Source organism: Leptonotus elevatus, chromosome 20, assembly GCF_054856555.1.
Source record: "Leptonotus elevatus isolate MCC_2025b chromosome 20, RoL_Lele_1.0, whole genome shotgun sequence".
Lineage (NCBI taxonomy): Eukaryota > Metazoa > Chordata > Actinopteri > Syngnathiformes > Syngnathidae > Leptonotus > Leptonotus elevatus.
In genome coordinates, this window is record NC_141258.1 from 5,335,835 (window position 1) to 5,355,744 (window position 19,910).

Consider the following 19,910-nt stretch of genomic DNA (forward strand, 5'->3'; position numbering starts at 1 on the left):
GGGGGGTCTGTTTTGTTTATATCTTCTTTTGATTGTAAATATTCTTATTTTAAAATGTACATTTTCTATTTCGTGAATTTAATTTTGCAGTTAATTGTATTATTTTACAATTTTGTTTAATTTTTATACATTTAATGTTATTGTATTTTAATTTGTGTCTAGTTTGTTTTAAAATGTAATTTTTCTTATTTTTTAGTCATATTTTAATATCAGATTTTATTATATATATTTATTATATTTTTATTTGATTTAGTTTTACTTATTATATTTTATTTTATTTATTATATTTTATGTTGAGGATGGTGTAGTTTTTGTCTGTTTTGTTTCTATTGATTTGAATCTAAATCTTAATTTTTATGTATTTTTATTTGGGCTTTATTTAACTGTTTATTTATTTAACTTTGTATTTATTATGTATTTATTTATCAGTTTTCATTTATTCATTTTACACATCACTTGATTTGGCTCTCATAGGAAAATCCAGGCGTACCTAATGTAGTGTCCACCGAGTGTTTACCTGACTCCTGTAATAGATAATACCCCCCCCCCCCCCCTTCCCTGTAGCTCCCATAGATTCTGTTTGCTTTGCTATTGATTGCAAGCAAGGAGCTCATCATTCTCTCGGCTTCAATCCATTTACATTTAAGCACAGCTCGCCTCTACTCGGCCTAATTAGCTCCACGGCTCCATTATTCTACATTGTGTTCCAATCCATTTGTCACTTTGCATGCATGCGGGTTCTAAAGCTCGTTCTTGGACTATTACTCGAGGTGGATTATGTCTATAATGAAGCGCAATCCGCCAGCTGCTAACACGCGAAAGGCCTAAAATTAACAATTCTGTTTAAAATACCAGCAGAGACGAGAGCTAGAATAAATGTGATTGTTAATCATAATGTCAGTATTTACTCCGTCTGGTGCAGATGTCCACAAAGGCTGGAAAATGTTCATCATGTTGTCTTCAATTTGTTGGGATAAAAAAAATAAAAATAATCATGAACATGCTATTCCACTCCAGGCCTGTGGGTGGTGGTAAGCATACATAAAGAGCCATTTGGAGGAGCTGGCAAGTCAATGGCTGACTCCGCCCCAATGCAAGTGCACTGTAAAAAAAAGAAAGAAAAGGAGAAGTTATTGATTCCTCTGTATCTTAAGTCTGAGCTCAATTTTTTTCCCTAGCCTTTTTTGTGCTTGCTGGGGGGGGGGGGGGGTGTTACTGTACCGCTGTAAGGTTCCATTTTGGTACCCTTAACCCAAGTCAAATATTAAGCCTTTATCTAATCAACCTCCATCGCGTCGACGGCTTTACCAATAAAACCATTAAAAAGTGCAGTTCTGCTTACCTTGCGCAAAGCCAGCACTGATTAATTTAACCATAACGATGGCTGAGTATATTATTAAGCCATCAAAAGTGTGGAAAATAAAAATTGAGAGCAAATCAACCCTTTCTTTTGGACACTTTGAAAGAGAAGTCACAGAAGTATCATATCATTTCCCCTCTTCACTCAAGATTGAAAATATGTATGTTTATTAGACAAAAAAGATTGGAATTTTTTATTTTTTTATTTTCCTGAAAAGTAGCGATTTGGAATCCAGTCCCTGACGTCATCTCCAACATACAGTACACAAAACCCTAATGAGGATAAGCGGTACAGAAATATTTAAAGTCAAAACAGGTGTAAAATGAATCTTTTGGGCCGCTTTCCTTTTTGAAATTCTGCAAGCTTCACTCCAGGCCCGCTTGCCTGTCAATCACTTCTCATCATTAGGAATGAAATAAAACACCCCCCCCCCACCCCACCCTCATCCATTTAGGAAATCTGGAGCAAAACATCATTTATTTCGTACTTCCCAGATAATTTGCTCCCGAGCCCACTCCCCTTCTCGCTCTCTCTCTCTCTCTCTCTCTCTCTCTCTCTCTCTCTCTCTCTCTCTCTCTCTCTCTCTCTCTCTCTCTCTCTCTCTTCCTTTTCAACGGGAATTCTCCATTTCCCTATAAAATGAAAATTCATCTAGAATTACATCTTATGTCATCATTATGTTTATTAAGCGTGGATGATGTATATGAACAGCGCCGGCTTGCCGCTGAGTGCTTAATGATGCATAAGATTAAGCCGAGGCTCTCAGCTGCGCTGCGACTCCCCTCTGGTGCACGCCGCCGCCGAGGCATGCTGGGAGTACACGCGCCCGACGGCCATCAGGTGAACGCCGCCGACGCCGCCGACGTCGTCGTCTACGCGTGGCTTTTACAGAAGCGGCTTTCTGTCCGTTTTGAGGACAAAAAAAAAAACGTGATTTTTCTGCTGCTAAACAATCCAATAAAGCTCTCCGCGGGCAGACACGGGTAACCGCTCCGCTCACGCCACACCAGATTCAAATCATTAGTCTCCCTGAAACTTCTATTAGCGGCGGAGACCTCGCGAGAGACCCTTCCACCAATTCCCGCCGGAGAGATCCCACAGCTGAAGAAGAAGAAAAAAAAAAAAAACTAATTCTACTTTTAATAATCTGTCATCAAGACCAGAGGCAGTCATAAATTATGTGCGCGTGCCTGCTTGTATGCACAAGAGGGAATAATTGGGGACGGTGAAACCCAAAACGGCAAGTTGGACAAAACTTTCCAGGGAGGGGGTCGGGGTGGGGGGGTATATAATCACTGACGTATTATAGTTCTTCGTGTTTGGTCACAGTCGAATGCACTTTCAAGACGCTGCAATCACGCGATCAAATTTAAAAGGTGGAGCTCATCATTTGTTTCAGCTTTTATCCTCTCAGCTCATTATCGTGGCATGCAGGCTACGAAGTCTTTGTTCTCCAAAGCGAAGAAGTCCAAATATGAACGAGAAATTGCTGGAGGAAGACGCCGGCCGCTGTTTTCGCCCAACATCGTAGTAGATAAACTGAGGACTGGTATGGTAAACCCCCCGCTGAGTTGCAAATGACCATTTTCTGTAGAACATAACTAAACTAAACAACAACATTCTTATTTGCTGCTATCAAAAACTCATTTGCTCCCAAAAACGTATAAATATGTTCGATTTTAAATGCTTTAAATGTCCAAAGACGTATTTATATGTTTACATTTTTTATGCTAGAGCATACAGAAGGGTTTGATGAAGCCTCTCAACTGCAGAAATGGTAGTTATTACAAAAGCGGTTATATTTGTAGTTGCTATGCTGTTACTATGTTCTTTATGAGAATAAAGTTGTCACTCTTATTTTGTTTTGTCACACTTATTTTGAAGTTACTATGCAGTTGCTGTGTTCCTTATGATGATGACGAGGTTTTTCATTGCTATGCAGTTGCTATGCCCCTTGTGATATTTGTAGTTGCTATGCAGTTGATATGCCCTTTATGACAATGCAATAGTTGTCACGCTTATTTTGTCTAGTCACACTTATTTTGCAGTTGCTATGTCCCTTATGATGATGGTGCTGTCAGTTGCTATGTCTCTTGTGATATTTGTTGTTGCTATGTCCTTTAAGAATGATGTAGTTATTATTTTGTCTTATTTTGTCTAGTCACACTTATTTTGAAATTGCTATGTCCCTTATGATGATGTTGTCAGTTGCTATGTCCCTTGTGGTATTTGTCATTGCTATGCTGTTGCTATGCCCCTTGACAATGATGTAATTGTCACTCTTATTTTGTCTAGTCACACTTATTTACTTGGTTAAGGTTTCTCCGTCAAGTGTTTTCTTCAATCTTGAATCCAGCCCTGCTCTCTGTTGTTACTTATTTTGCAAATAAAGACATTTCTTCATATTCCGCACCTCGCGTGATACTTTTTTTTTTTTTAAACCGTCAAAGCACATTAAACATCCATCAATTGTCCAAAATGTCGAGATCTCAAAAGCTAGTCCTGCCGCAAATATGAGAAATTCACGAGTAATTGACAGCCACTTAAAAAGGCGTCAAACACACATTCTGATTGTTCAAACTCTCACTCGGCCACAAAAGCAAAACGCACGTTCGCTTGGCCACTTTAAGGGAGAAGCTAACCAGCCGCGAGGGCCCGCGCTTTGTTGCGTCGATACCTCTGCAAACTATCGACATGCATCATAATGGCCGCCCTCTATCAAGCGCACCACTAAAGCACAATCTCCATCGGGTGACAGCTTGATGAATGCGCTCCGTCCGACGGGAAGCAACGGCGTCAAATAAAGAGGCATGTTCCAACAAGTCTTGTCAAAAATGCTATCGATTGAACCATCCCGCAGAAATACACATCGCCGCTTAGTGTAGCGTGCGCACTAAGTTGGAATAGTTGTTGACGCTGCCTCTCATTGGCTAATTTTTCTCCTCCACCCTTCCTCTAGATCAAATGTTGTTATGAGGAAAAAAAGTCTGCAGATTTTTATTTCGTGCCGAGGTATAAGCCAGTGGGAGTGGGCGAGCCTATAGCGACCTCCCGGCTGGCCTCAGCAGAGTGCAGGGGCGATAGATAACAATAGCCCTCCATCATTTGGACACGCCAATGGCATTTCACTGCGGCCGGGGTTGCGCTAGCCAGAGGTCTGCGAGTGTTTATTTAACGTCGGGGAGTGCGCTTCTCACCTTGGGACAAATGCATCCCCGTCCCTTTCCCTCCTTGGCTCGCCCCCGAGTAAACAACATGGCTGCCCTTCGAGTACAAGTACATTAAGCAAGTGGGAGGACTCATCAGTGGAAGTAGGAAATACCACACTTGGAGTCCACAAGGTCCGAGCTAAAAGTCAAACATTGACTAAAAATCATGGCCGTCGAGTGTGTGAACTTCCGTTGACCTCAATCATTTATTTTAAGATTAGCTAAGGCTCGTTTCCAGCACGCGGCGTTCTTTGGATCGGACGGACAGCATAGCTTTGTCGGCTCTGAATTTTTGTGTGTATCTACATTCACATTTGCGAGCTCAGCGTTTCTGGCATTGTGTTTCTAATGTTACAATGTGGGACCGCGACAACATCGGGACCGAGTTAAAAAAGGTTGGATAATGGCGGGTGCATTGTCTTGTTTACATCTTTTGAACTGTCAACCAAGATAGCATTTAGCATTAGCTTAAGTAATAACACAACCACCAGCAATTAAATTTGTTATGAATAATTCCTGATGAGAATTTTTTAATATTTGATTTTTATTCTATTGTAGTGTTTTACATTTTGAAAATCTGGTAAACCTCGACTTGGCGTATTCTACAAAGTTTACAAACCAAACTTTATAATTCAGTGCACAAAAGGCTACGTTACTGATCTTAGAAGTTTGATTTCAATTAGAGCTGTCAAATGGTTACATTTTTAAAACAGATTAGTCACATCTTAAAATTTTGATTAATCACAATTAATTAAAAAGTATTTTTATCAAATTTTTTGCCCGCCAAATTTGAAGAGCACCTGTTATATGTTAATTATTTCGTCATTTAATGTGATGAGGACGTCGTCAACAATTTTTGGTCCTTTGCACACTCTCATCCTCCTCTTTTTTGAATCAGTTAAAATTTCCAGCCATTTTCACTGAAGCAACCCCCTTTGCTCCGGGCTGTTTTACTGGATTTTGACACAGGATATTGTGTGCTATAAAAACATGGAACCTACCAAAAGAAAGATTGTAGTATCTTCTTTCATCAGGAGAAAAACATATATTTCTGTTTTTGTTTTGCAGCAATTAGCATTAGCATATAGCTATGTTTCATCATTATTCACAAATCTGTTTAAAACTGTGGGGGGAAATGCAACATGACCCTGGTTGATTTCTTATACTCTGCTGCCACTTGCTGGCCGTTTTTGTAATAACTACCATTGCTTCAAGCATTCTCTTCAATTCTGAGACTTCATCAAAGCCTTCTGTATGCTCTGACATAAAAACGAATAAATACGTCTTTGGGAGCATGGTAATATTTAAAATGGTTAGGGTTCTTTTTCTGCACTAATTTCAAGTGACATTTCCTTATCTGAGCGTTTAAATTTGATTAAAAGCAGCACGATGCTCTCGCGTTAGCAGCTGCGGGAAAAGCTTACTGTTTTCACCCACAATCGTCATCATTTAGAAGGTTAAAGAGGCTATTACTACTAGCCCTGCACAGACCATCTGAGCAGTGATGAGGTGAGCACAAATAATGTTCGCGCCCCCAAACCACCAGCCCCCCTGACGGCGGGAAGACACAGCCGCCAGAGAGAGACGATCCCGCCCGCGGTGACCCGACCTTGACACGCGTGAGCACAATGGCTGCCGAGGCTAATACCTCATCATATTGACTTTGACTTTGAGCTTGCACGCGCTTTGCGCCCATAAAACAAAGGATAACAGTGTGGACAAACACTCGTAAACTACGACAATTAACATAACCCCCCCCCCCCCCCCCACCCCGCGCCCCGTGAATGAAAGCGTGTGGTTTGTTCCACGCTGAAAATGGATTGTAAATCTAAAACTAAAGATGCAGTGCTTATTTTTTTTAAAATCCAGACAAAACAGGTAATTTAGTTGTTTTAGCCACCAGGAACATTAAGAGCAAAATCGGTACAAATTTGTAGATGTACAAACCAGTGGGGTGGAATCACACGCGACCGCGTCATAAAAGGTCTGCATTAGAGAAAAAATTGAAATGTCCACTCCCCTGGAATCAGGATATAAGTCATCTTATCAAGCCGAGACCGAAGCGTCGGACATTACTCAGTCGAAGAGGACAAGTGGCGCTTTATTTATCACCTCTTGGCCCAAAGTAAGGACAAAGACAATGAAGATGGCTACGCTGTCACTGTGAGAAACGCATGAAGCGGACAACTGCAGACCTCATAGCCTTATAGCAAACCAAATGGACTTTATTGCCAATGACCAATGTATTCTGATCTTTCATGTATTTTACAGTAATAATTTTGCCTTCAGAAAGTCTCCTCTGACCTCTGACAGTATAAGAATTTCTGGAAATTTTGTGTAAAAATTTATTAATTACTATTTTTGACCCAAATTGTCATTATTGCCCCCCCCCCCCATATACTAAAAATTTTATTTGATACAATAAAAAAAGAAAAGTTGAAGTTAAAATGTTTGTAGATGGTCAAAAAAAGAAGGGAAGGTGTCGAAAAAAATAGGTGCCACTATTACAAAAAAAATGGTTTATATACTTAAACATTTTTCTAGATAAACACAAATACATTATTTGTAAAAAAAATAAAATAAATTAGGACTAAACATCCTTCTGATTTTCTGTATGTGGCCCTCAAACGAAAAAGTTTGGACACCCCTGATTTAAGTGATTACCAACTAATTGATGTCAAGCTCTTAACATTATCGTGAAGTTTGTAGTGTAACCAGGAAGTTGTATGAAACGATAAGAAAAAGGATAAACAGGAAGTGTAAACTGGGGGCAAACAGCAAGCAGAGGTGGCAAATCCAGGTCCAGAAAGTAAAAACCCTGCCACAGTTTGGCTTTAGCCCCAAGTGCTAGCTAGCTAGCTCCCATGGTGCTTGTTTACCTGCTAGGGAGCTAGCTCGCTTGCTAGTATCAATGGCTAAAGCCAAACTGTGGCAGAGTTTTTACTTTCTGGACTTGGATTTGCCACCTCTGAAAGTTAGTGTACATATCAAAAGTGTAAAAAGGAAGCTAGTGACGGCTCACTGACGTTATAAAAAAAGTGTAAAAAGCAGCTTTCTATTCACACTTTCTGATACAGTCTCTAAGCTTCCTAAGCTTGAGCAAGAAGTGCAAACAGGAAGTAGGTGACTTTAGCAAAAAGTGCAAATCGGAAGTTCATGTCTACTGTAAACTGTAAATCCGAAGCTAGTGAAAATGCATCAAAGAGTGTAAAACAGATCTTGATGATGATATCAAGAACTGTGAACAGGAAGTTGGCGGCTATAGCAAGAACTATAAATGGGAAGTTAGCAAACAGGAAGTTCCACCAAAGTTGACTAAACTGCAACAGTTAAGGCCATCCCCGTCCTAATGTTAATAATGATGTGTGTGTGTGTGTGTGATAACAACTCAACAGGCTAATTAACAGCAGTGTCAGCGACGGCATATTAATAGCGGCGCGCGTACCATCCGTTTAGCCTAAATTGTCATTTTTGACAAGGCGTTTTAATTAAAACTAGCACAGAAGAAGGCAAAGAACCACGGCCGTCATCACGGAATGTTGCCATCTGGACATCTGCATCAAACTCAATGTTAACTTGAGCTCAACGTTGAAATAATTATCTCCCACTATATGAAAAAGTCAAGCATTAAAATGGCAAAAAGGTTCAGTGTTCTTTGGGAAATTGCGAAAATGAAAAAAAAAAAAGGCAAACAAAGGTGCGTAATTGCGTCCGTCCGCATGCTTTGTTTCACCTGACGTGCAATTATTTTTCCCATTAAACACGCACTTTGGCTTAATTCTTCTCCGGCAAAATTTCCAGTCGAGGCCATTTACTCGTCGCCGAGAAAGTTTGGGAAAATAACAAGGAAAATAATGCTCTGTCAATGCAGGAATAGTCATTTGCGAGAGGCAGGTGATGCATTATGTTCAAGTGTTACGAGGCAGGCAGAGAGGGAGGGGGGGGGGGGGGTGTGGGGTGTAAATTAATAGCTTTCTGCCATAAGCGTTGTGTGATAAATATGATTACATACATTACATACTTGCATACATCATGTTGCTCTTGATCAGCTGTCTGAATGTGACGCTCGCGACCAAAAGCAACATTCATTTGCTCACAAGTGCTTCAGGTCTCATTAGCGTTTTCTTCTTCTTCTTCCTCCTCGAGCAGCCGCGTTGGCAGGAAGTGAAGCGTGTTGGGTTTTAATACATTGAAAACTGACTTTGAGTATTTCTATTAGTGGAGTCAGAAAAACTACATTTTAAAGACTTTACTTTCACGGTCATAGCACCACCTATTGTTCTGGCATGCACATGACAACCTATGAATGTTTTTACACACATTTTCTTTGACATGTTCGTATTATTGTTATCTAGGAACGCTGTAGATGTGATGAAGTGCTGCATATTGATCAGTCTCCGAAATATTGTGAGATTTTTTTTAATCATGATTGTTGTCTTCACATAAATGAATGATGTTTTTAAAGATGCAGGACTTTGTGGTGTGGCGTGTGACGTTCACACTTATTTGCAAAAATTTTTTTTGCCCGCAACACAAGGCAAAATTAATAAATACATTTTTAAAAAAAGAACCAATGTGCTCGGCAGTGATGGGACATTGTGATTTTCTAGGAACGCTGTAGAAGTGATCATTTAAAAACGATTTACAATAAATAAATAAATAAATTAACAAATAAAGTGCTATAGATATTGATATTGATCTGTTTACGAATTATTGTGAGAATCTTTTTTTAAATCATAATTTTTGTCTTGACATAAATAAATGATGCATTTAACTTATTTACTCCAAAAAATGTATAAATACGTTCTACATTATTTACTATTACATTCTACAAATAACATTACCATGTTCCCAAAGACGTATTTATACGTTTTATGTTTTTTTTTATGCTAGAGCATACAGAAGACTTTGATGCAGCCTCTGAACTGAAGAGACCAACAGGTGGCAGCAGAATAAAAGAGATCAACCAGGGCCATGTTGCAAAAAGCTCATTTGCCCACAGTTTTAAACAGATTTGTGAATAATAATGAAACTTAGCTATATTCTAATGCTGATTGCTGCAAAACGGAAACAGATACAAATATCCTTTTTTTTCCTGATGAAAGAAGAGACTCATCTTTTTTTTGGTAGGTTCCATATATTAATAGTAATAGAACACAATATTCTGTGGGCCTTGCAAAATCAGTCAAAATCCAGTAAAACAGCTGGGAGCGAAGGGGGTTGCTTCAGTGAAAATGGCGGGGAATGAGTTAAGAGGCGGGACTTGGTGGTGTGGTGTGTGACGTTTGACGGTGGACGGATCTTATGAAGTTCACAGTTAGTTGCAAATAAAAAAAAATTGCTCTAAAAAACAAGGCAAAAATAAATAAATGAATTTAAAAAAACAACCAATCGACAGCTCGCAATTTGGAACTTTTATAAATTTGGCTATTGGTTACTTAATACTGTAAAAACCAACACAACAATAAAAACAAGGACGCGAGATACATGAGGTTAACACAGTGCACCATTCCAATTAAAATGTGCAAAGTGTGCGGCAGTTGCAGAAAACTAAAGAATGATACCGCTCAGATTAAGTAGCTTCGCGTTGGCCACTCCCCTTTCAGGAAATTCCGCTCTGGCCATTTATCAAGTCGGCCGCGGCCTCGGAGGGACTGCTTCTCGGTGGTGAAGGAGGCAGGCAAAGGTGGGGGGGAGGTGCGATGCAATATGTGCATTTGAGGCCTCTGGTGAGCCGGACAAAAAAAAAAAAAAAGTGCTGATGTGCTCGCCGCTGCTAAGTTTGATGGATTTGTTGTTGTCGTTTGCTTTGCAACAAAACAAAAGCAATCATTAAGGTCTTTGTGTTTTTTATGGTAGAGGAGTGCGGCGGGGGATAATGCAAAAACGGGGTACAGCTGGGGTCATCCGGAGCATTCTGCTCTCCAGGACAGGCGTCCAACATGCATGGATGCTTCGTGCGCGGAGGGCCGATTACACCGTGATTTAGGAGGCCGCATGGTTTTTTGGAGCGCTTTTTATATTTACAACTTTCAGCCTCCCACTTTGGCTAATACATGCTCGGCCATTACGGTGCATCATCGCCGCGAAGAGCGTGCGCCAGAGTCACCGGTTAGCTGGCCAAGGAAACACAGAGAACGCATTTCGTACGAATGCAGAGATGGAAAAACACATTTTGATATTTTCATGATTAATTCATTGCAGCCCCTGCTGGTGTGCGCCACTTGGCCACCAGGGGGTAGTATAATACAGTCATGCAGATACAATTGAAGAAGAGTATCACAAGTACTGTAAGGGACTCAGTAAGCTGCTTAAAGTGTTACACGTTAGCCTGTCAATGGCATTTCCTATTATGTGTTAGCATTAAGCTAGCCGACTTTAAACAACTCGCAAATGCAAAACCTACTGTACATATAAATACTACAGGACGCACGTGAATGTCTGCGATGCCCAAAGCACTTTCTTAACCTTGTCCCCTGTCACTGTATAAATGATAAGTTACGGACTTCCTGTTTTTTCCGCCCATAGACAACTCTCTGGTTTTCATGTCAGCTGCGCCTCTAACTAGTATAAATGTAGTCTCGAAACTGAAACTGAGCCTCGACGGGTCGCCGCTGCTACAATCTCTAAATCGAAACAAATGCCATCGCCACAAATCGAGTGGAATACGGGAGACTGAAACGTGACACCGATGGCAGCGAGATACGGCAGACTCGCGGGAAAATCCAGAGGCTTTGCCCAGTATGGCCTTTATTTATTTATTTATTTATTTTTGTGTGTGTGTGTGTTTGTACAGTAACATGAATCATACGTTACGTGTGGTTAAGGCTAGCCCGTCATGCAGTCCCAAGATTTACCTCCTCAAGGGAGAATGGACGATCAAGACAAATCCTCCCTTCTTCTCCGTCAAGTCTGAGATGAAATACAAATTGAGATAGTGGCAGCAGTGGCGGTCCGTGTGGTTACAGGGGGTGCGGTAGTGTGTGTGTGTGTGTGTGTGTGATTGAGTGTGTGTTGGGAGTGCTCAGGGCCGAGGGTTAACAGTAGCAGACAAGGTCGACATAGTGGAGAGAGAGAGAGACAGAGAGAGAGAAACTGGCCTCGGCGTATAATCCCGGAGTTCCCGAGCAAGGCTGCCGCAAAATGGATTAAAAGTTGCGTGGGGAGTAAGATTGTGGTGAGACGGATGAAGCAAGCAAAAAGTTAAGTGCAGTGTTCCCTTTTTATTTATTTATTTATTTTATTATTATTATTATTATATTTTTACAGTTTACAGGCAAGTCTGAATTGATTTGAGAGTTGCTCACCGTTCAGTGTAGTACCACGTTGTGCCACAACAGCAGCACTGAGGTCGCTGAAGCTCATCCGGCATTCAGCGTAATTTAGTAGCATGAAGAAGAGGCAGAGAAGGTCCCCAACTAAACTTCCCGTATCCGTTTCTACAGGGCAGAGAGAATGTATGTCTGTGAGTATATTGCATGCTCTCCATATGTGTTAAACTAGCAAGTTAAAAACAACAACATTATATCTATTCTAGCATGCCTATGACGTTTCACATGTGGTTAGCATTAAGCTAACAGACTTATTTGGTTTTCGTGTTTAAATATCTGATGTTTCATTCTCTTTTGTTTTATGTATCAGTTTTACAGTAAATTTTGACAGGGAGTGTTTAATAAACAGGACAATATAAAAAGTCTACACACCCCTGATATAATGCAAGGTTTTTGAATTATAAAAAAATATATATATATATACCAAGATAAATGATTGCAAAACTTTGTGCACCATTAATGTGACCTCATAACCTGTACAACTCATCTGAAAAGGTTTTCAGGAGAGGAAGTAAAAAGAAATAACTGAGATAATAGACAGTTGCACAAGTTTGCACACCCCTCTTATAACTGGAAATGTGGCTGTGTTCACAATGAACCAATCCAATTCTAATGTGTTATTATTTTGCCCTCCTAAATGGGATAATCTTCAGATGGTCTGACCTATTTCAAGTGCTCAAATGAATATTAAAATTTTACACTTGGATGCACACAAATATTTGATCAATATTGACCAGAAGCTCTTTTATTCTCTCCCAAGTTATTTCCCCACATCGTTTCCTTGTTATCATGCATTAATGACGCAAGCATGCCTCGGAGGCCGTAATTCTTTCCATTTGTTATGTTTGGACAACTCATTAACATTATCATTTGTTATCATTAGGCAGGATTATTATTATTATTTTTTTTAAAGCTTTTTTTCCCCTCTTCACTTTGCATGGAAACTAGTGCGTTCAATATAACAAACTTGGATACAAGGGAAAATGCTGTATAATAAAACATATTACACTGTTTAAAATGATGTCAAACAATTTTCTATGTTGCAGAGACTGTGCTAAACTAACACGGAAATGCAAATGAGTTATTTAGAGTCCTGTAACAAATTCTAAGCTTCCAAATTCTCATCGAGTCTGCTGAAGGAGATAAAGCCGTGTGCTAATTGCAAAGGTTACTTGTTTGTGCATTTTTAGATTAATTAGCAAGTCAGAACAAGTCAAGAAAAAGAGGAAGATGATCTATGAATTATAAATCACTGTCATGGAAACTTACCGAGACGTTTCATTTACATTTCCTGACTTCTTAATTACTTGTAAGCCTTAAAAAAAAAAAAAAAAAAAGATTGGAAATTAAAAACTTTTCAGGTGAAAGATTTAGTGGAAAACCTATCAACTAAAACTAAACAGATACGATAAAAACATGGGAATATTATAATACAAATTATATTTATGATTTATATAAGGAATAGTATTATCTGTCACCTTAAAATATGCTAAATTACAATATATTTAGCTTGTGTGCTTTCCTTTATGCAGGTTCTTCTTCGGCCAGCACATTATCTAATGTATTATTATTATCATTATTATTATTATTATTATTATTATTATTATTTGGGCCCATGCTAGCATACATGTTAAGGCAATATTATGTACTTTAATTTTTTCACCTTTACTTATTTATTTGCTTCTTATTGCTCATTAGCATTCCTGCTATGACTAAAAAGTTAAAGGAACTGACAAAAAGAGTCATTTTAAATATAAAGCCCGGGATGAAGTTTAAACACATCTTATTCTTATGCAGCGAGTGTATTATTAGTAGTGCTGACAATAACAGTAATGGAAAAAAACAAAACAAAAAAACAACCTAAACAAATACACAACAAATAAACCAATGTAAATATGAGCGACTTTTCCAACCAGTTTGGCTAACATTCTAACATTTTACCGCTTAAATGGCAGCTAGCATGGTTTGACATACAATTAGCTAATAATTATGATAAATTATTACACACAAACAGCACAGAAGTAATTAAAAAAATAAAAATAGCGTTGACTGTTTTTAATCACGTTGACCCTCTCAAATGTGACAAAGAGACAAAATGATGAAGAAACATCAGCTTTCAAATGTCCTCCTCCAAGACGCCTTCTCTGCCATTTGCGCCACGATTGATATTTGGGTAATTGATTATCCCTTTGTGAGCGGCGCGTGGCACCTAAATCCTATTTTGGTGGCCATCTGGGCTCGGCAAATTGCTCCCTGGAGAGGCCGGAGTTTATAGTAAGTAATTATTCCCAAGTCATTTTTGCTTCGGAGGTGCTCAGCATTGACCTGCTTCGCTGTTACAAACCCCACACACACGAAAAAAAAATTATAATACAAAAAAAAAAATAGGTATAGTTTGTCTTGTTGGCGCCTAAGTTTTCTTTTATCCACAACCAGTTTTATTTTGTTTGAGACTACAAGTTGTTGTTTTTTTTTGTTTTTTTTGTTCACGTCTGTGCTTTTCACTCACCCCCTTGCTGCGAGGCACTCCGTCAAATTGATTATCCAGTCAACTAATTCCCAGTCTATGTTTAGCCAAAGTATGATAGACTCATTGGATCCCGTGGGGGCAATTCTCATTTGTGTGTCTGTGAGGGAGTATTTATGTCAGGCAGAATGGAGCCCATCAACAAAGTGGGCCAGCAGTGCAATATTCAGCAATCTGGGACACTTTTGGGTGCATTTCGGGGGCCTGAATCCAAATCCATTCCAGTTTTTAGAAAAAAAAATAGTCCTCCCGAAGGCCGTACCAAATGGATGAAAAAATATGATGCGACCATTGAGGTCATATACAATCCAAAGGTAGATGCAGTTGAAATGACCCATTATAGCTCAAATATACTGCACTGTGCAAAAGTCTTGGGTCACCGGGAGCTTTTATGAATTTATATGAATTGTAGAAGGATTGGTGGATAGGTAGGTAGGCAGGTAAGTATCTCGCACCTAATGTAAGTAGGTACAGTCATTTTGAATGTGGTTGGTAGCTGGTAGGTAGGTACAGTAAGTGATTAAGTATCTGGTAGATGGTGGTAGTTAGCTGGTTTGTTTGTTGGTTTTTATTTGTCCCTAACACAACCCCCCCCCCCCCCCCCCCCACCCAATCTCACTCAGTAGCGTCCGATGGAAAGTTTGAAACAATTTTCACAAAATTTCCTGATCTACATGGAATTTGGTGGACATATCTATCACAAATGGATGCAAGAAAAAGTGTGAAGAACCCATGCCAGAAATTCGGCCATTTTGGTTTTATGGCGCCTAATGTGGGTGGAGCATCGCACCAAAGTATGATCTTCTAAATGTTTATCAATTGATCATTTAAGTCTTTATCGTTTTATATTAACATTGGTTAACTTTACATGAAAATTAAGCAAATGGAAAAATCTCAGAACAGATTGTGTTTGACCTTAAAGGTTGCACGAGATCGCGTGTCGGCATTTTGGTTGTGATGACAAAATTCCGAGACTGTAGGGAATTGCGTGTCGTCTCTCTAAATGAGAGCCATTGGCCCTATTAGAGAAAGGTTAATTTGTGGAGGAAGTGCGATAAGCTTTTAATGTCTTTCGCCAAGCAAGCACTTCCAAAAGCTTTAAATATTTAAATTTTCACCAAGATTTTATGTTCATTCCCTGCAGGCACAAAGCTTGCACGTTTTGGAATAATTGTTGTTCCAGGGAGGGGAAATCTCAAGAGGGGAAACTGGTAAAAAAAAAAAAAAAAAAAAACAGTAGAGAAGATTTGAGTAAATTACTATGTCAGCTTCTATTTATTTGCCAGAGGCGGCACTCAAAGATGGCCATTATGAGGCGGCGCAATAAAGACGAGAGCGCGTTAGCCGTTGTCGAAAAGTTAGCGCATATAATGCGGCGAGTTATCATCAGAGCGCTCCCTGTGGAGCCCACCGGGGGAGGGAGCACGGCAGGAGAACCAATTACGGCGCCTTCGCAGAGGGAGGGGCCATAAATAGCTGCTATAGTTGGCCATGGTGGCCGTAGATCAGTCCTTATGGAGATGTGCTCTGCGCGTGTCATTAACGCAAACGGCCTTCCCTTACATGAAGGCTATACAGTAAAAAGCGCCGAGCGTGACAAAACACTAACAAAGTTCTAAACAAGAACGAGGAAGTGGCTAATTTTATCGTGCCGTGCTGTGACAATTCCTGGTTTAATTCCGAGTCAACTAAAAGCTAAACAAATTTTTGTGGGAAAACAACATAGCAATTATTTAAAACCCACACCAGTCGTTGTTGTCTAAGTCCAACCAAGAAGGAGCTCGGCGTTAGGGCAGCACAACAACAACAAATAGCCACCCGTAAAATACAGATATAGCTAGCTTCGACAGAAAAATATTATTCAATTATTTTTCAGCTAGTAATTGTTAGGTTCTACATAAACATTTGTTCAAGGTGAATCATGCGTGTTCATTGTATAGCTAGCTAACAGCTAGCTAGCTAACAGTAATAAACAATAGAAGCTAACCACGATGTTGTTGTTTTATGTTCTACTTTTCAAACTAACTTTGTCCTCTACTTTGTAACAGAAAATGTGATAGAAGATGAGGTGTTTCGGCGACTGGTTGTTACTTGAGTTCTCCAGAAAAATCGCAAAATCCGCAGGGGTTCATTGCATAGCTAGCCCACGTGGTATAAAAACAATACAAAACCATGAAATAGTTTTGACATAATTGTGCTTTTCAGATCTACTCTGTTACATAAATCATGAAGTTTTTCAGTGACTAGTTACTAAGTTTTTTATGGAAAGATTTGCGAAAGTAGATGTATGTAATGTATAGCTAGCTAACATGGTAAAAACTACAACAACACACAAACTAATATATAGTCATTTACACAAAATTTCACAAATTTACACCAATGCAAGGATGATTTTTAAAAGAATAGCTTCAAAAACTTTAGATTGAGCTCACTGCTAAGTAGCACTGTTTTAAAAAAATTTTTAGAATAGCAACACAAAGAACGAAAATTGCATCTGACTGGAGAGCTATTTTTAGAACACACCCGCAACGAAACTCATGTGGTCCTTGGCGGGTACCATGTTGGTGACCGCTGCCGTAGGAGTTCACTGTAAACATCCCGACTGACCTCTCCAAGTGCATGATGCTGGATATACTCGACGGGAGAAGAACTTCTCTAAAGCAATGAATATGTACAAAAGTCATCATCTGCTATTTTAATCCCTATATAGCCACTCAAACAGAGGGAGGCTGACTTTTCCGCTTTAAATCTGGGATTAAAACCGGTGGGAGGTGGCGGCTCGAACAATGAACAGGAAGTGGCGATGAAAAGCATTAATTAGACGCCGGCCAAAAGGCTACAGCGGCGCAGACAAGGCGAGGGAGGAGAGGGGTTCGATGTATTTGTAGAGGCTGCCAAACAAATGGCGCGGGTCCCTGCGGGGGAAGAGATTATGACGGGTTCTGTGTCGGTCAAACACGGCAAACACAAAGATGGGGAAGGGCGAGGGAGGGGGGAGTTTGGGGGAAGGGGGGGTCTGTGAGGAGCTCTCTGTGGTAACTGCGGCCCTGTTGAAGAATGTCTGTAATCTGCCAGCCTTTCAAATGTTTTTTGGAGGGGGGTGGGGTCGGCAGGGGTAGGGAAAGTGGGGGGGGGGGGTCGCCTTTTTTTTCGCCTTATGAGAGCTGGCTGCCATTGTCCAAAAATTACAATTGCACTTTTCTGATCTTTTGTGCACTCCTGTTGACAGTGCTTATTGACTAAGCGGTTGGACATGGAAAGGATATGACCCCCCCCCCCCCCCCCTTTCGTGCGTGTTCAGGGGGAGGATAAAGCAGGTCGGAGGTTTACATGTAGAATTAGACTTAAAAGGGCTTAGAGAGGGGCGGCGACCTAAGAAGAAAGTTTAAAGAAGAATAAAAGCTACATTTTCTTTTCTTTCTTCCCCCCCCCCTAACCCCCCAACCCCTCTCTCTTTTTCTTCCGCCCATGGCCGACAGATGCTCGGGGCAGATGGCGGCGAAATTAGCCGAAAATGGGCAAAGGAGAAATGAGCGCGCATACGAGAGGTCTGGGGAGGATGAACGCCGCGAAATAAAGATTAAAAGTGCCATCGCGGACAGGGGGGGTGGGGGTGGGGGGGTCTGAGGTGTCATCTCGCTAACATAATGTACGGCCATGCCACAACAGGACCTTGGCGTGCCACCTAAACAACTTATTGATAAAATAACGGGGCGGCGGGAAACGACGGGACCGCTCGGCTGAGAATTTAGTAGTAGGACAAAAAGTAAGGATACAACTGACCTAAAAAGTTGTATTAATAAACATCATTGGGTTATTATAAAATTTAATTGTAGATCTATTAAAATAGGGCAGCAAGGCTAACGAAGAAAAAAAAAAAAGTGAATGAACAATGTAGCGATTTTTCAGCATTTATTAACTGGTAAGCTACGCTAATTTTAATACAGTAATCATTAATAAATCGATACAATTTAAGGCTGATCTCACTCAAATTCAATCAAAAAAAAAGTCTTTGGCTTGCTTGACGAAGCTTTTTTGGAATTACAGTTGCCCCCCGTTATTCACGGGAGACAGAACGGAATAGCAAAAATATGCGTATAATTGATACCCATTGAAATGCAATGGGATTTTTTTTTTCAAATCCCAAAAATTCTTCCAAAAAGGCTTTTTTTTTCTTTTTTTTTCCTTTTTTCCTGAGAGAGCTCAGTATTGTTCAGTCGGTAATTTTACCGATTCGACATCATCATCATTTCTCTCTCTCTTTTTTTTTATTTTTATTTTGCATGTGCGTGAGTATGTGCATGTATGTGTGTGTGCGTGTGAGTGTGTACTCATTAATTCACCTAAAACCTATTAAAAATCTCATACCGTTCACCTAAACCAAATACTTCAGAATCCAGCTAGACTCGTGAGGTTGTCAGGAGACCCGAGGAAGGATCAAAGAAATGCTGATAAAAATTAAATGTACATTTTGCACACAAAAAAAAAGTACAAATAAATTCTGGGGGGAAATAAGAGAACCCCCCCCCCCATATGCCTTTTCTGAATCGCGAAAGGTCAATTATATTATTAATGAAATAATTAAAGTTATTAACACAATGGTATGCTTTACTCAACCACTAACAATTGTTTGGGAATGATGATCAAATAAAATAACGATTTGTTTAACAACCTTTGCTAGCGACATCTGGTCATTACTGTTTCAAGGCTAATCTCATAACTTAAATAAAAACGTATTTATTCCTTTATTTTTTTCTTTTGTTCTCTTTTATGATGCTATTCTAATTGTACACTGCAAATAACAGGAAATAGTAGAAGATCTGAGAAAAAGTGAAGGATTTTTTTTTTTATTGTTACCTGCAAAGACTTTTCATAATTTTCATTGTTGTGTACTTTGGACATTCGTGTATTACAGTAAGTCCTAATTGTGTATTTTGTTATAGTGTCTTTGAGTATTAGAGTGACTACAAGTCTGATTCTGACTACAATTCTTACAAGCTGTCAAGAGTTTCTGTACAAAATATTATAAATTGTAATACTGCCTTAAATATTTGAATCCTAAGTAATCTTCATATTTACACTGTAGTTAGAATTTAAAGGACAGTAGTGGTTGGAAACCGTTGTATCTGTTAGCTTGAAGGCCTGACAGAAAAAAATTAAATAAAAATAGTGCAAGATTACAAGCAGTAATTGTCTGTGCCTGCTGGATTTATCTGTGGCAGGCTGGCAGCGAGCATTGCACTTTGTCTTCACACGTGAAAATCAGCATCTCAAGTGCTTCAATTCCACAGGGGCGAAAGGAAGAAAAAAAATGGCCGCTTTTACATTTTGCTATCACCCCCACTACGATTTGCCCATAAGGAATATGGATAACAAATGAAATATTCCGCCGCCGCGGTCTGATTTATTTCTGGTATTATCTGCAACTATCACCCTGGCAATTTAAAGGATAGCTTGCCTCATTCCGGGGGCCTTTTCTCGCT

The 19,910-nt window shown here is 39.7% G+C and overlaps 1 protein-coding gene across 6 annotated transcripts in view; it reads right to left on the bottom strand.

Moving 5' to 3' along the window:
- Window positions 1–976: 976 nt before the first annotated feature.
- fbxl15 (F-box and leucine-rich repeat protein 15) overlaps window positions 977–19,910 on the bottom strand; it is a 96,718-nt gene continuing 77,784 nt past the window's right edge. For all 6 annotated transcript variants that reach the window (XR_015091644.1, XR_015091642.1, XR_015091640.1 and 3 more), the window contains 2 exons: window positions 11,877–12,008; window positions 977–1,102 (listed from right to left, as the gene is read on the bottom strand). The gene's annotated coding sequence lies outside the window, so the exon portion shown is untranslated. The remainder of the gene's footprint in view (window positions 1,103–11,876; window positions 12,009–19,910) is intronic.